This window comes from Rhopalosiphum maidis, chromosome 3 (assembly GCF_003676215.2).
Source record: "Rhopalosiphum maidis isolate BTI-1 chromosome 3, ASM367621v3, whole genome shotgun sequence".
Classification (NCBI taxonomy): domain Eukaryota; kingdom Metazoa; phylum Arthropoda; class Insecta; order Hemiptera; family Aphididae; genus Rhopalosiphum; species Rhopalosiphum maidis.
This window is the reverse complement of record NC_040879.1, coordinates 616,167-628,369: the sequence shown is the minus strand read 5'-3', so window position 1 is coordinate 628,369 and position 12,203 is coordinate 616,167. Positions and strand designations below refer to the sequence as shown.

The window sequence follows — 12,203 nt, the reverse complement described above, 5'->3', positions numbered from 1 at the left end:
GGCTGTAGCATTTCATAATCAAAAATTTAAAAATGTATACATTTTATAGATGTTACTAAGAACAAATTTGGATAAAATTACATAATATTTAAATAATGAATACCTAACGTTATAAGTTATAACAATATTTATCATTTTTTTATGATTCAAAAACGTTATTCACGATGTAAAACTTTTAAGTACCTATATTATTATGATAGAGTTTTCAAATTTAATGTTTTCGATAAAAACAATATCATCTTACTGTAATTACTAATAGTAAAATAAGTTATTTAATCTAATAATTATATCAAAAACATAAAATCAAATATACCTATTATAGTAATATAGGTTAATAGAACGTTTTCACTCGAAATCTTTTCTCATATACGAGTACTTACCTACAAAGCCACAAAGGTATAAAATATTATTGAATTCAAATTTAACACGCTCGTTATTACACATTTACATGATTACAGTGACCCACTCGACACCTACTACGTACTGCAGAGTGGTACCCGTTTGCTCACCTTTTGTGTCTTTGAATTTTACATAAATATTGAAAAATCAGAGTAATAACTATAGATTTAGGATGTTGATGACTTTTGCATTTTTTTCCTTTGATTCATTTATTCATGTTTTAGGTCATTTTTTGTAGTTTTCGTACAATGTGGGGTCATTTTTCTCAAATTTTAGATTTTATAGAAAATTTATATAATATTCAAAAAAATAATTTTAACACTATTATATTATGGGGTTTTTGTTGTAATTAAATCTATCGCGTACCGATAAGATTCATTGTTTGAGTATTATACATTGATAAAATAAGTGCTCTTTCAGACATACGCTGATCATACACACTTATCGAATGTGATCTACATGATCTACTTCAAGTATGCTCCCATAATGTCCGTTGATGTCGAGCAAAATTTTTCATCATACAAACATTTATTAACTGATTGACGTGTCGTTATCGTCTTTTGTTAGAAAACATCGGGCACATTTTAATTGTACAGTGCAACAGTAAAATATGAATATTAATGAGAGTATTTTTATTAAACTTTTTTTATTTATAGGTATTTTATTTTTGAATGTATTTTTAATAATTTTATAAAATGTTTAAGCGTAAATGTATACTATTGTTTATTAACATTATAATTCTTATTTTAAATAACCTAACCTTATTATCACACCCATATCTCTTATAAAAATAATTTTTTTTAATTTTTTTAATTCGATTTTTAGATTATTTTTTGTAGTTTTTAGGGCATTTTTTGTGTGTTTTTTAGGTCATCAACATCTTAACTCTAGTAATAACTAATAACTATTAAGTAATAGGCAATAGGTGTCTGTAATTCTAACAAAATAAGTACACATTTTTTAAATAAGTCACGCATATTTTCAGGATGGACAATGGTATCAACTGTTGGAATCATCATCCAACTAAAAATACGTAACAATCAATCCGTCAATTCCTAGTATAGATTATTAAGAGTTCATTTCGTGTCATGGATTTGGAAAGTTTGTTCATTATTTATATTTCCTACGCCTATTAAATAGAATTCTGAAATGTATAGGCAGTAGCCACTATGAACCTAGATGTATCGTATACCTACCTATCTTACCATATAGTTTATACAATATACAAGAGGTACCTGGGCACATCGATTATGGAAAAAGTACTACCTATTGTATGTTTAAATTACTGTAGAGACAGACAAGTGATTGCTCAGGATATTCGATGATAGGTACAAAACGAATTCAAAGCATGAAAATCATAACCTTTTATGCGAATATTGGTAATAATACTCGTAAGTATAGGTATATAGGTAGGTACATCATTACTTTCATTCTAAATAACCGTATAAAATTGAATGCGCATGTTTGTATGTATAGGTTATATATATAAGTACAATTTATTCTATAATAAACGTAATAGCATTTTATATATATATTCCGTAACATACCTAAAATTAATTTTAACCACAGATATATGATGACTACCTATACCTATTTGTATTTTGTATATTTTCATAAATTTTTAACTTTTTAATGTCACCTAGGTATCTAATAATATTTATAAAATATAGGTAATACTGATGATAGACTTATAGGCTTATATTTTATGACCATGATTCGTGGTTATGATCATAGAAAAGAGATATGACACCTGTCCTATCCAAACGGTAAATATCATAGTATCATACATTCATAGGTACATATATAAATAATAATATGTATAAATACTATAAACTATAAATTATAAATGTAACCTATTTTGATACAATGCAATAAGTGTATTGTATTTTATATTAACCTTAATCTAATAAGATTTATATTAAATCTCCATATAGGTTACAGCAATGTAAGTAGTATATCGTATAATATTCGTAAAGTATTATTATTATGATCAGAGCGCAAATTTATATACATTTGCATTTGTATATTTATTCTGGTTAATCGACACTATAAAAATATAATATTTTTTCTTATATTATATATTTATAAAATGTCTAAAAAAAAAAAACATCGAAATATGCACTAAAAGATGAAATATGCAATTAAAACTGTAAAATAAGCTTTTAAAATAGAAAAGTTGAAATATGCAAAAATATGCACCAAAAGAAACATTTTTTGAATTGTTATATAATGAAACAAATTTTGTGCTCACTTAGCATATCATACGATTAACCGGATTAACCCTTTCAGACCCCATGTCCTCTTTAAGATCAACTCATCAGTTATTATCGAACATTTATACGTTCAAAATAATGGACACAACGGATGATTGTACATGCTTTCGATCTAATAGTTATTAACTGTTGGATACAATATAAAAAAGACGCTGACCATTATAACATAAATAAAAATAAAATAAAAGATCTGCTACATTTTCGAATGGCACTTGCGGAAAATCTCATAAAAGTAGGCCAAAATGTACCAATAAAACGTAGAGGAAGACCCCGTGCAGATACAGGATATAGTAATGAAGTTTCAACGATACCCAAAGTGCGAAAAGTCGATTCTAGTCAGCCAACAGATGATGTGCGAAAAGATAAATTTGATCATTTTCCTGAGTTTAATACAAAAAGGTCACATTTCGAGATGCAAAAATCCTGGATGTAAAAGAAAAACGCACATATTTTGCATAAAATGTAATATCCACTTATGTCTTGATGGTACAAGTAATTGTTTTTATAATTTTCATCAGTAAAATGTTAACAAAAGTTTTTTTTTTATATATATATGGGTAATATATAGAATGTTATTTTTTTTTTATCACAGGTAATACACACAAAGATTTGTTTTTATTTTTTTCTATTTAAAGTTGTTTTTATAAGTATAAATGTATTTTTTTTATTATATTTTATAGCGTATTATACTTATTGATAATTGTTTAGATTTTAATATTTTTTGTTACCATAGTGAACCAATGTCACTTATAGGGGACATACTCCTAAGTCCGTTAAAAATTAAAAAAAAAAATTTTTTTAACGTTTTATTTTTCTTAGAGTCCATAGTAAAATAAATATGCAAAAAAAAAATATTATCGTGGTAGAAGTTAACTTGGGTCTGAAAGGGTTAATATAAAATTTTAGTAGGGTTGCGTAATTTTTTAAAATATATATAATATATTGTATTAATTAAATATTTGAAAATACATTTTTTTTCTGCTAATTCTTTATGCATATTTTTATTTTTCATACATTTTTGAATATTTCTGATTTTTGTGCATATATTTATGCATGTTTAAATTTTTTTAGCGCATATTTGGTTGGTTTTTAATCCATATAAATCGGCGCTCTGATTATGATCCATATTGCATGCTTAAAATATTTAATATTGTTGTTTTGTTTAGCATTAGTTGAACAAATTAATTGCAGACTGCAGTAGTTATTGCCGTGTGCGTGTGGAAAATAAATACCTATTAATCAATAATTACTTACTAAATACCGATTACTATGGATCATTTGAATTGGCGTAAAACAATATTGTATTATATATCGTATAATTTAAATTGAAACTTAATTTATATCTATATAATAATTAATAACAGTGTAAAAATAAAATTATTTATAGTATTCTTACTGCAATAATAATTAGTTAATAAACAAGTATTTAAAAGGGATTCCGGTTTTTTGTACATTTGTATTATTTTGTTTAGTTTCGCTAAAAAATTAATAATAGGTAGGCATTTACACATGCAATCTTTGACACACCAAAACTGACTTTTTAGTAAGCTAATTATTATTTAACCTTAAATTTAAAAAATGTTATCTATATATAGATAACATTAGGTATATATTTATATTTATATTATATAGAACAAAGATAACGCCTTCCACTGCTGTATTATATCCTTACATCCCGGTGTAGCAATATGATAATAAATTTCAAATTCCTTCACTATTCCGGAAATTTCTCGAATTATTATGAATTTATTTTAATATATTTTAAATAAAAACTATTTCAATGTGAGTCACTTAGTAATTTACTTTATATCTATTGGCTATTTGTTGAGTCACGGTGTCACACACAGTAGTTAAACATAAATAAATAAAATATTTAACTACTTCTTTCTTAGAATTATTTATTTTCCTAGTCATGACTTAATTTAAGATATTAATAATTATTATTTTGAACAATATATTATTTAAATTGCGTTAAAATAATAAAAATTAAGAGTGAAGACAGGATATACGAATATATTATGTTAGGTACTCAAGGTTTTCTCAGTGTCAGTTAATAACATAATATTTGTAAATTTAAACGGTGAATCATTGCAATAATAATTCGTCGGAATTAGGCTTACTATAAAGTATAGAATATAGATCCTAAGGATCCTATGATATATACCTAATATCGGCAATTCGGTAAAACTTATTAGACATAATTATTACCTAGATATTACTATTTTGTAAAAATTATTTTGATAGAGGAAAATGTATAGAAATGTACACCGTCTTTAATAATAGAATCAATATACCTATAATTATTAAGGTATCATTATAAGTAATTTCAAAAATAAAATAATGGTGAAATGTCATATAAAATCAATATGTATAATAGTACGAAGGTATAGCGAGAAATATGAGCGTCCATTGGTGCCTCCCCCCTAGCAAGATGGGATATTAGTTCCTCCTCAGAAAAATAATAAAAAAACCACGAAACAATCATGTGTAAATTAATTGTATAGTAAGTACAGTAGCATGCCCAGGGAGGGGTTAGGGGTTATATCCCCCCCATTGACTTTTTTTTTGCTGACTTTCGGAAAACAAATTATTAGATATTAAAGTTGTTACTTATTATAAAGTCATTGCTTTTGATTATTAGTAATAAGTTATTGCTTATATAAATTATATTTATTATAACATATACATTTTATTATAATTATATACTTTATGTTCTCTCATTATCTGCCTACTTAATTTTATAATGCAATTTTTTGCAATTTCTCACGTTTTTGGATTTTTTTTTTAAATATAGTGTTTTAATGAACAAAATACTTAACTGAACTAAATTCATTATAATATAAATAGATTATTTAACAATGGTAATTATTTTAATATATAAAATCTAAATACATATGTAACTTATTTCGTTTATTTTAGAAAAACAATTTTTCTTAAAAGTAATACCATCGAGAATAAATAAATACAGAAAAGAAATTCCGGGCATACCTTTACCTCCCGATTTCCAAACTTATTATTACAAGGTCGGAAACATGGTTATTGCTACAATTTTCTATGCAAATCATTTTGAAATTTTTTTAATTGTAATTAAAAGTTTATAAAACGATTTTAATCCCCATCAGTGTGAAAAAGCTGAAACAACTTGTACAATATAATGCAGTCAAATTGTGGTTTATAATATTCATAAAAATATACAATTATACTTATCTGAGTTATCCATTAATCTTATAAGCTTGGAAGAATCGAATAGTGAGCTACTTAAAATATGAATAGGTTTAGAAAAGCTGAAGATATTTTAACAAATATTCCTGGTCCAAACTGAAAAAAAACTATAGATAAATTTATGTATATGTATATAATTGAAAAAAATAAAGGATATAGCATATAAAACTATTAAATCTTACTATGAAGTCATATCGGGTAAAGCAGATGTTTATTTAGATATAACGCCTAAATTATTGAGTTTTTTTAATGTTCACTAATAAATAATTGGTGTAGTAGAAGTAGAACGTATCTTTTCTTTGTACAAACATATTTTAAGTTATAAAAGATTTAATTTTAATGAACATAATTTGGAAATATATTTAATTATTAACTTTAATTCAAAAAAGTAATACATTCATCAATTTTTTTTTTTAATTAATTTAATTATAATTAAGAATTTAAAGTTTTTTTATATGACTTGTATTTTTACAGCGCAATTTATTATGCAATTTTTATGTATTTTTTGGTATAATTATACAGTTCTTATATGTTTTTAATGGAATTAAATCCGGTATTTTCTTATAGCACATATCCCCCCCCCCCATTGAAAATTCTTGGGCACGCCATTGAGTAAGCAATAGTTTTTATTGTTTTAAACTTTTAAAGTGCTGCTTGTTATCGAAAAAAATGATATACTAAATTAGTTATAAAAACATAACTTACTCTAGTCACGTAAAATTAAACACTATACCGTCTATACCAAGAAAGTTTTTGACGTTATCAGAATTTATAAGTGGCATTCGGTGGATGACATTATTTAAAAATATTGAATATAGTGAAATTTTGAGATAGGTTTCGTTTTTAAATTGTTATCTTGTACACATATTCATCTCTTGGCATTCATATAATTAAATAATAATTGGAATACATAGGTATATATACGATATATAAGAGTAGAAGATTCTATATACTTAATACTTGGTACTGAAAGTTAATATTCTACACGATACAAATATATATACAAGCAAATCATATTCATAGACAATATAGGAAAATCATATAATCCAAGGCTTGAGCTATTAGTTATGTGCTTTATATGTGTAATGTATTATTTTATTATAATTATGGAAACACATAAAAAACACAACCTTAATAATATCAGTATAATCAATTGTATGACATTATTTCGATTATAATATTAATAATATAAATTATAACTATTACTAGAACAATTTTATACACATTTACTGCATACAAATTACTTGAAAACGACTTTTTGGATATTATTAAAAGTTGTTAATAACTTTTAATATATAATTGTATAAATGCGTAATTGATATTATTTATTATTATTGCTAGCTAGGTAAATCACAAATCAAGAGACTTAATCTTCAAGTAGTTATCTTAATGCTCAAGACAAGTATGCATACTGTCTTGGTTGGATGTTACTACCAGTTCTAGTAAAAATATTTAATTAATTAATAAACCAATATACAGGGTACATCGATCTTTTTTTTTTTAGTTAAAAATCCGTCGATTTGTTTGTTGCAGCTCTCCATGCTACTCTGTCGTTGCACATTTCATAAATTTTTTGTCGACATCAATTATCCGCGCTAAACAATTTGTGGAAAAAAATTATATTTAAAAATTTTAAATTTAAATTAATTTGTACAATTTAAATTTTAACTGTCTTTAAAATAAAAGGTATATAAAAGCTTTTCCGGATTTATTTTATGTAGGTTAAATTTAACCTCGGACATTTTTTCTTGGATAATTGTTACTTAAATTCACATATTATTATAATATTTTATACTTTTTATAGGTAGGTACACGAAAGTCACGAAATGGAATTATAATGATTTACTAATTATATTATATTAACGATTTGTGGGAATATTTTTAGACTTAAAAGGTATAATAAATTATAGTAAATGCAAATTTTTTATTAACTTGGGATAAAAAATATTTTTTTCGTAAGATTCAAAAAAAAAGACCGCATACAGATGATAATATAATATTAACAACAATTATAGTAATAATAAAAAAAGTTATTTCGTCATGTCGTTTATGAGCAAATTACAACAACGTTAAGTAAGTCGCGTCTCGTCCATTACATAATATTATACGTGCACACTATGTACATGCGGTCTCATTGATGTGCCTATTTATTTTGTTATTTGGGTATCCACTTATTATAGTGTGTTACATTGTTATTGTATTATATTCTACCATTATATACCAAACTACATGACTACATAGATACCGCGTGATTAATCCGTATCGTTATCATACTTTTAAGTGTGTAATACAGCCGGTAGAGTGTAGGTAACGAAATCATAATACACAATATGTGTATAACTAGGAATCAGGATGAATACATAATATATCCAGCATAGGTTACTCATTAGATAATATTTCAAAGTTAAATTGTAGTTTATTAAAGTTTTTAAAAATATGAAATATAAATTATTTTATTTTCCATAGTCTACCTATAGAACAATACTTACACACATTTTTAAAATATATTAAGTATATGATTATGGGTTTATCACTTTTTATATTTGTATATTTAATTTATATATATAGATGACTGTTGTGGCTTTGAAGTATATGCATAATGCACTAATAATGCATGCATGTTTTATTGTTTTGTGCTTAGCAACTTTTGTTCATTTCTAGATTTATCATTATATTTAGGTGACAGTGATCATCGTATTCTTCCATGTGTGATAGACGCCGCTATTATTATTTCATTTCTCTTTGCCAAAAAAATAAATTTTTTATAGTGTAAATTATTACTCATCGACATTTCGTAATAATTATAGCAAAGCTTGATAATTGTGGCTATGCATACAATTCGTTGAGTATGATCCAGGAGTCAGGACCTAAGTATAATTATATGTACATGCAGGGATTGTATTTTATAGATTTTAATTTAAACTTATCAAAGTCAATAGCTCAATTTTAGTTGACTATGTAGACATTTTCTTTTAATGTATTTTATGATAAACTAAATTACTAATAAAAATATTATATATATAACTTTAAAATAATGACAAAATATTTTCAAGGAATTATTTAAACAAAAGCAATTTAATTTAACTACCTACCTTTTAAAATGAAAATAATCTAAATTGATTAAATCAGTGATTTAATGCGATATTGTTGATTTTAAATATTTTATTATAAGTACCAACTTATTTTTTTGATCAAAATTTAAAACGAAAAAACGTATATGCATATAGTCAAAAATGGAGAAACGTAAATAATCAGCTAGATATTTTTTCTCACGTTTAATTGTTAATAAAATAACCCATAAATCATAATCCACGAACAAATATCAACTATATATCTATGTGTAAGCTATAAAAATGCTATATTTTTTTTACATAGTGATGATAAAATATTTATCACATATTTTGTTTGGTTCCGGTATAAACAAATATCATGCACATTGTTAAGTCACAGTCAATAAACACCGATCGATTTATTTTCTTGTACCTGCCAATGTAATCTTGTCTAAAACTCTTCCGTATAACCATGATAACGTGAAATGCATGAATACAAATATGTGTATGTGATATCTTACCTTTGCAAATATGTTTATAAGAAAAGAATACAACATATTATATAACATTATGACTATGATTTTCAATAAAAATGATCATTTATTTATACATTGTACCTATATACTTATTATTTACATGTTACAGTTTCTGATTCATCGAGTATCCTTCCTAAATATACCTATATGACTCTAATACGATGAGTCATATTTTACAAGTATATGAGTGCATTATTACCGTCAGGAGTTGGTATATATATATATATATATATATATATATATATGACACAAACTATTTGATTAAATACCTATTATATTTATATATAATACTTATATATTTCATTGATCTATCGAGTCTCTCTGAGATTTAGGAAAAGGATGGGAATCTATTGAAATGTTTGGAGGGTTTATCTCATGAAACCCCATCTTTATTTACATTTAGCCAGGTATACTATATAATCTGTATATTGCACATTTATTTTACTATTATATATTACCTAATCTAGAAATATATAATTTAATAAAAAGTAAAAATAATTTAAAGGTTGAAATTGTGGACCCATTAAAAAGATATACCATCTTATTATTTATAAAAAAAAATGATCTTAATAACATAAATAAATTCAGCTTCAACAAAGACACTTATAAAGTTTTACATATTTAACAATGTTTAATTATTTGTTCTAAAAGTAATCTTTATTTCATGTCAAAATTATATAAGTAAACATATTTTTGTTGAATTGAATAAAATTTTTAAAACTTTTGTTGCTGATGGGCAATGTTCACTTGTTCACTCTTTCACCTCATGATAAAAATTCATGTCAAACGATTTTCCAGAAAATATGATTATTGTGCTTATAGTCATGTAGATATTTTAAAATAAAACAAATAATAAATAAAATAAACTATAAAGTTATTTTAAATTCTATACATTTAATATTGTCTGTTTAAAATATTAATTTGTGTAAATTTAATTTTTACATTAAACAATAATAGTTTTGAAAATTAAAAATACATAATCTTTAATCATTTAAAAATATTGCATATAATATTATATTCATATTATACATACATAATATTATATGACACTTATTTGTGAATATTTAAAGGAGCGTATATTATTTTCTTTTTAAACTGTAAATATAAGATCAAAGCAAATCTCCGAAACTAATTATAATTATTGAGTATTGTACTTACAAATTTATAATTGTAACTAATGTTCACATTTTTATTTTTAATATAGGTAGATTATAAACTTATTAAAATTAACATTGTTCATATACAGTTGAGGATATTTTAAAAAACATAATATTATCTATTGTATATTTATACAAAAATAAAAATTAAGTAACTGTATAAATCCAAAAACCATATTTGAATAAAAAATCGATTAACTTATTATTTATACTTCACTGTGCTAAATCAGGTCAATGATTATATCCTAAAATCTTCTTATGAGGCGAGTTGATATTTTTATTTTATAGAAAAACTGTAAACAGAAACCATAAAACCTCATGCAATAATAAGTCTAAATGTTTAAGGTGGGAGCAAAGTGAAAGAATCGTTAGTTGTTATAGATGTTACCGTTAGCCGGTTAACTCAAACGTACCTCTGTAGTATCGCGACCGAAACCACCGGTAGGTAGACGTGCGGTTGGTGTGCCTTAGATTTATCGATTTTTGTTAATTATTTAATATTCAAACAAAGTGGATTTTGTTTTATTTTTCAATAAGTAACTAAATACGTTCATTGATATTTTAGTGAATAATAATTGTGCTTAAAATATTTAGTTCGCTATAATATACGATTTTAGTAATTATGACTTCGCTTTCCGGTGCTTAATTTGGAAAACACTTTAAAAAGGTAAATGATTTTCTTTTGTATATAAAATTAATGAATATCCATAGAGATGATTAGTTATATTATGGACTATGTAGTAACTGACGATTGCAAAGATGTGTATGACTGCATGGACGCATTTCGCTTGTACATAATTTAAATTGATGATATGCTATAACTAAATGTTATGATAAGTAGATACTATACAAAAAAGTAAATTTTGCTTTTTGATAACGACTTATTGGCTAATAATTTATAACGTATTGAAAAAGTACATAAGAGATTGTTCTCTTAGGGTGCTACACCAGCATTTATTATACATTTATGTCTGTCTTACAATTTACAAGCGCTTATAAAACCACATATTTACTTTCAGTAGTTCACGTTTTAGTTCTACGAATTTATTATATGAGCGTTATAATAATATTCAAGTCATAAGACTCTTTAAAATTAAAAAAAATTCCTTTTAGAAAAATAAGTACCTAAATAGGAATCTAATTATTGTTACCTTAAATTGATGATAGGTATTAGGTAGTTTGGTAGTCACTTTAATCCAGTAGCCTGAACTCTCATCTCCAAAGTATTTTGTCACAAATATAACAATAATGAAAATGATGTTTTTTTTAATAATAAAAAAAAAAAATGTTTTTAAAAATAGGAGTAATTGTTTACATATGTGTTAGGAAAGAAGAAAAGATTGTAATTTGTCGTATAATAGTATTTTATTTGAATTACAGCAAAACAATTTGATAATTTAGTATATTTTTACAATAAGAAAATTCTAAAAATGACCTATTGAAATATATAGTAATAACAAAATAATTAAGCTAAAAATGTTTATAGAAACTTAGAACGCTAGAAGAGGTGTTTAAAATGCTTCCATACATTTTTCACCTATTACTAACTTGGTGTGTATGGATTGT

At 24.5% G+C, this 12,203-nt stretch overlaps 1 pseudogene; it reads left to right on the top strand.

The window, feature by feature from the left end:
* The first annotated feature begins 2,877 nt into the window (after positions 1 to 2,877).
* Positions 2,878 to 12,203, top strand: part of LOC114253656 — a 41,034-nt pseudogene continuing 31,708 nt past the window's right edge.